The sequence below is a fragment of the Arvicola amphibius genome, chromosome 13, assembly GCF_903992535.2.
Source record: "Arvicola amphibius chromosome 13, mArvAmp1.2, whole genome shotgun sequence".
Lineage (NCBI taxonomy): Eukaryota > Metazoa > Chordata > Mammalia > Rodentia > Cricetidae > Arvicola > Arvicola amphibius.
The window spans coordinates 71,668,467-71,674,466 of NC_052059.1; the positions used below are offsets into that span (position 1 = coordinate 71,668,467).

Here is a 6,000-nt window from a genome sequence, read left to right on the forward strand (position 1 = left end):
ATAAATAAATATTATATTTAATCATTTTACATATATATATATATAAAACCATTTCCACTCCTAGAAGCTTGCAAGTGTTAATTATTTCTTGTTACAACTATATTCCCAAGCATAGTTCCCTATACAACTATACACAGTATGAAAATTATAATTTGTTTGTTTGCTGCTTAGTTTTCAAGACAGGGTTTCTCTGTGTAGCTTTGGCCATCCTAGAACTCGAGGCAGCTGTGAATATTATATTTATTCAATTATTTGCATAATAATACAAACCCTTACATTTAACAACATAATATTCAAATTTGTTTCTCATGTGAATGTAAATAAATATATTGTTAATCCCACTGATCAAGAATAAGACCACCTTACCATTTAAGACCAAATTTGAAGCAAGCTTTAATTAAATACTGGCCAAGGGGAAGGGGAACCATCTCTGGTTCCCCAGGAAAATGGCCCTTGTCTCAGGGTTTTTATTGATACAACAAAGCACTGTGACCAAAGAGCAAGTTGGAGAGGAGAGGGTTTATTAGGCTTACACTTCGGCATTGCTGTCCATCACTGAAGGAAGTCAGGACGAGAGCTCAAACAGGCCAGGATCCCAGAGATAGGAGATGATGCAGAGGTCATGAAGGGTAGCTACTTACTGGCTTGCTTCCCATGGCTTGCTCAACCCACCTTTTTATAGGTCTTATAGAGCCCAGACCAGCAGTCCACCATAGGCTGGGCCCTCCCACACTGATCACTAATTGAGAAAATACCTTACAGGTAGATATTATGGAGGCAATTCCTCAACTGAAGCTCCTTGCTCTGATGACTCTAGCTTGTGTCAAGTAGACACACAAAACCACCCAGCACAGCCCTGAATCAAGTTTGGCAGTGGCTTAAGGACTTTCCATCAGGTCCAATCAGGAGCAAGCATACATCCTTCTTGCCTGTGAAACTCCTGCCCACACGTGATCAGCGCATCCAGTGCAGATAGTCAGACTTGTTTAGGGGAGTGGAAACATGTGACTTGTTATCGCCCATACCCAATGGCCTCCAGCATTTCAGTAACTATCTGCCCTTGGGCAAGGGGCTTACAGATCAGAGACATTTTTGTTTCATGGATCTCTTAGGTAATTAAAACTTAAAATGTAACTTTGGCTCTCACAATGAGGGAGAAAAGCCTATGAAAAGATACCCCTTCCATAAAAGTATACTCTCCCAGCCACCCCACTAAATTTTTTTAAAGATTTATTTATTATGTATACAACATTCCTTCTATGTATGCTTGCCAGAAGAGGGCACCAGATCTCATTATAGATGGCTGTGAGCCACCATGTGGTTGCTGGGAATTGAACTCAGGACCTCTGGAAGAGCAGTCAGTGCTCTTATCCTCTGAGCCATCTCTCCAGCCCCCCACTAAATTTTGATCTCATGGATGATTCCAACTTCAACTCTTCCTACCTCAATATCAAGACTGCTATCCCCCACCCCAGGCAAGGTCTCTCTGTGTAGCCTTGGCTGTCCTGAAACTCTCTAGTAGATAAGGTTGGCCTCAACTCACTGACATCCACCTGCCTCTGCCTCACAGTGATGGGATTAAAGGCCACCACATTCAGTTGATTCTTCGTGTCGTTAACAGAACTGGGACTTGAACTTTCGGCTTTTCTCATACTAAGCAAGCATGATTGCCAAACACTATGACTGTCAAATTCTAGATTCTCTCTATTTTTTGTGTGTTTACATGCACGAGCATCGGGGGAGGGTAAGACTACATCTCTGCCACATATATATGTGGAGGTCAGAGAATAACTCTGTGGCATCTCCCAACACAGTGTAGATCCCAAGGGCCAAACTCAGACCATCATGCTAAGCAGCAAGCGCCCTCACTCACTATGCCCACCTGACCAGTTTTTCTTCTTTCCTTTGAGACAGATTTCTTAGCGTGTGCACAGGCTGGTTTGGAACTGCAAGGCTTACGTGATCCTCCTGTCACAACTCCTGAAGTAACCAGGACTATAGGAATGTGCCATTATGCCAGTTTTATTTAAAAAATATAAGAAGAATCATGGGGCTGGAGAGCACTGACTGTTCTTCCAGAGGACCTGGTTCATTCCCAGCACGCACATGGCAGCTCACAGCTGTCTGTAACTCCAGTTCCAGGGAATCTGGCACTCTCACACAGACATACATGCGGGCAAAACACCAACGCACATAAAATAAAAAGAAATAAAGCTAGCTGGGCAGTGGTGGTGCATGCCTTGAATCCCAGCACTCGGGAGGCAGAGGTAGGCAGATCTCTTTGAGTTCGAGGACAGCCTGGTCTACAAGAGCTAGTTCCAGGACAGACCAGGGCTGATACACAGAGAAAGACTGCTGTCTCCAAAAAGAAAAAAGAAAAAAGAAAAGAAAAGAGAAGAGAAGAGAAGAAAAATGTCACATCAGTTCCAACTAATTCCTAATCTGTCATTTACCAGCTGTATGATCTTTAATGACTTCATTTATTTTGACACCTCAGGTTCCTTATGTTTTGTTGTCGTTTGGACTTTTTTATTTTTGAGCCGGGGTCTCCTTATGTAGTCTTGGCTGACCTGAAATACACTATGTAGACGAGGCTGGCCTCAAGCTTGCAATGATTCTGTCCCTGTATACCAAATTATAGGATAACAATGATGTACCACGAATCTCGGCTTCCTTTTGTTTCTGGAGTTATTTTTTTAACTTCCTTATCCTTATTTTCAGATCTATTTTTTATTTTATGTATGAGGTAAGTGTGTGCCATGTGTGAGACTGACTGCAGAAGCCAAGACAGGGGTCAGATCCCCTGGACTAGAGTAACAGGTGGGTATAAGTCACAGATGTAGGTACTGAGAACCAAACTTAGGTCCTCTACAAGTGCAGTGCCGTGCTCCTGACCGCTGGGCTATCTCTTTAGACTCGTTTTTATTTTTAAAACTCAGGTATTCAAGACTATGCAGGTAGAGCGCTTGTGCAAGGCCCTAGGTAACTGCTTGCATGAGGCAAAAAAAAAAGAAAAACTAAGGTGTTGCAGATAAAATCATGCCTGGGACATTAATAATAACTCAACAGACTGGGTGGTGGTGGCCCAGACCTTTAATCCCAGCACTCAGGAGGCAAATGCAGGCGGATCTCTGTGAGCTTGAGGCCAGACTGGTCTACAGAGTGAATTCTAAGACAGCCTGTCTGAGAAAAAAAAAAAAAAAAAAAAAAAGCTCAGGGAATGTTGTCTATTATTATTAGTGCCCGCTGTGCTAATGCATGCCTGCAGTCCCAGTGCGAGGATGTCAGGACGGTCAGGAGGGATAAGGCCAAATGCCGGGACAGCCTGGGCTGCATGAAATGCTGACTGAAGGAGAAAAAACAATGTGGCACTTGCATCGTGAGAGATCCTGTCTCAGGAAGAAAAAAGGATTGTGCAGGTTGAGGGAGGGGAGGGGCTGAAGAGATGGCTCAGAGGTTGAGAGCACTGGCTCACAACCATCTATGAGATCTGGTGCCCTCTTTTGGGCAGAACCCTGTGTACATAATAAATCTTTTAAAAAACTTATTTAAATAAAGAGCAGGCTACACAGATTGTATACGACAATTACTGCCTGGCCTCTGTTTCCCAGCAGAATAGTCATTAAACTATTTATTCTTTTCAGAAAAGAAAACATTCAAAGGACATTACATTACAAACTGGTGCCTGCACACATCTGTAACCTTAGTAACTCAGGAAGTTGATGCAGGAAGATCCAGTCTACAAATCCCATGGGGGCGGGAAACGGAGGATACCACGGGACAGGATAGGGGCATCTGACCAGAAAAACCTCTTCCAATTTCCACTCTAACGTTTTCTTCCTGTGAAAACATTTTATTTATGCAGCAAAGTTTAGATTTTGCTTAATGCTTTATAATTTTAAAGTCTTTTAGTCTGGTCAACTATGTAAACACAAGGAATTTTGCTTCATACTCAGGATATTGTGGTTAATGTAATTAATTAAATACATTGCAATTATGTCTCATTATTTTCTCCCCACATAGGTTCAAAGCAATTAAAGGCCGAGACCAAGTTTTACATTTACATCCTAAAGTCTTTCACACAAAATACGGCTCAATAAATGTTTGTCGAATGGATATATGAAGCAATTTTCCCCTCGCCATTTAGACAGTATCCTACAAATGACAGGGCTCCAGAAAGCTTGTTATTCGACTCATACAGAAAAAAAAAAAATTTGACTCAACTACCACACAAAGCTTTACTTTGTCCCAGAAAAGCATTTGTTTCTTAAAATTCAGTTATGAACACCAAATTAAGTTTTCCTCTAATACACGTCAAATAAGTGGGTTCCATGACTCTATCTAAGCTAGCTCAAGGGTTTAAAAACCAACTTTAATTAATGAATTTGTGAATATGGAAAAACCCAGTTACATAACCAAAAGAAGTTATCCCTTGTAAAATTATTAGGAAGCGTCTAATAATTCTGTTTCTGCAAAGTGGATAAACTATCTTTACCCCTGACATGAAGCCATAATTTTCACTAGAAATGAATTAACTAGTCAAAAAGTTCAAACTCGACTCCAGAAAACAGTTCTTGAGATTCAGAGGGTAATTTTTTTTTCTCAGTAATTTTAACTCCTGAAAGGTGCTTTATTTCCAGATATTCAAACTTCATTCTGTCTCCTAAAATAAAACCTCATCTATTCAAATAGATGGTAATCTGAATGGGCATACTATGGAAACACTGGATTTCATATGCAAGTCACTAAAACTATCCCTAGATTGAGAGTTCAGCCTCCTACTGCAACAGAAACACTTTCTTAGTTTTAAATTCTATTTTTGAAAAGTTTAAGTGTCATACTGTACATTCTTTTGCCATATCATCTCTACTGATTTTACACTGCATATATAATTTCACAAGCACATCGTAAAGGAATTCTACATTTGAATGAATTTAGTAAGAAACGTGAACACACACCCCCTTTTTTCAATTCACAAACGGTCCAGAGGAAGCACACCTCAAGGTTTTTTTTTTCCCCTCAAGAATTTCTCTCTCCCGCCCCCACCCCACGCTTTATTCCAGAGCAGCAGTAATTCACTATCCTACTCAAAGTCTCTTACGTCGAAAAGAACCTCTCCAACTAATACTAGTTTACCCAGACTACTCCTTTCGCAAGTCCAGAGTGTTGGTTTACTGGCTATTTCTTTGGCAAGGGGAACAGGAAGCTGGGAGGGTCCGGGACGCCACCTTTCCCGCCACGCCATTTAGGACGCAGGTGCTGGCCCAGACCAGCCTTAGGTGGAGCGGGGTCCCTTTTATCCGGTTCTGAGTCTCCTGAGCCTCACGATTCCCAACACACACACCCCTCTCCGCTCCTTCCCCGCCTCTTGAACCCAATTCTACCCGGGTCTCCCCGCCCAACCCCACCCCGCCCCCGGAGCGGCACCAACCCTCCACGCCTGCCCCAGCTCAGAAAGGCGCCCGGTCCCGGTGCCCGCAGAACGGTTGTCCCTCCCAACACGTCACCCCGGGATGCAGGTCCCCCGAGGCCCGACCTTCCGCACCCCCTCCCCCAGCGCTACCCCTGCACCCCGTTTCCGTCGGCCCCGCCCCCCTGAGAGTGTCGCACTCACCGCTCCCGCAGTCGCATCCTTAACCGCCGCGGCTGCTATAGCTACAGGGAGCCAAGGCAACCGGCTCTCGCGATACTTCCCTCAGCGACGGCGAGAACTGTGAAAAAGAGACTTGCAGGAAAATGAGTTCAGGGATTGACGGCTGAGGATGTCTCGCGATAGTGATGTATAAGATGGCGGCGGCGGGGCGGTTCAGGGTTAGCTGGAAAAGAGTTGGAGCTAGGACGCGGGCGACGACGAAGCTGCTCTGACGGAGTCGAAGAACGCCGGCCGGCCCGCCGGTGGTCTTTTCCCCCCCCCCCCCCCCCCCCCCCCCCGGGACACTTAATATGGCCAACCGTACACCGAGATAAACTCAGGCATGTGCATGTGCTCGCCTTCTGCAA

General features: G+C 44.1%; 1 protein-coding gene across 4 annotated transcripts in view; it reads right to left on the bottom strand.

The window, feature by feature from the left end:
• Usp54 (ubiquitin specific peptidase 54) overlaps nucleotides 1–5,670 on the bottom strand; it is a 101,524-nt gene extending 95,854 nt beyond the window's left edge. For all 4 annotated transcript variants that reach the window (XM_038310057.1, XM_038310056.1, XM_038310055.1 and 1 more), the window contains exon 1: nucleotides 5,615–5,670. The gene's annotated coding sequence lies outside the window, so the exon portion shown is untranslated. The remainder of the gene's footprint in view (nucleotides 1–5,614) is intronic.
• Nucleotides 5,671–6,000: the final 330 nt, after the last annotated feature.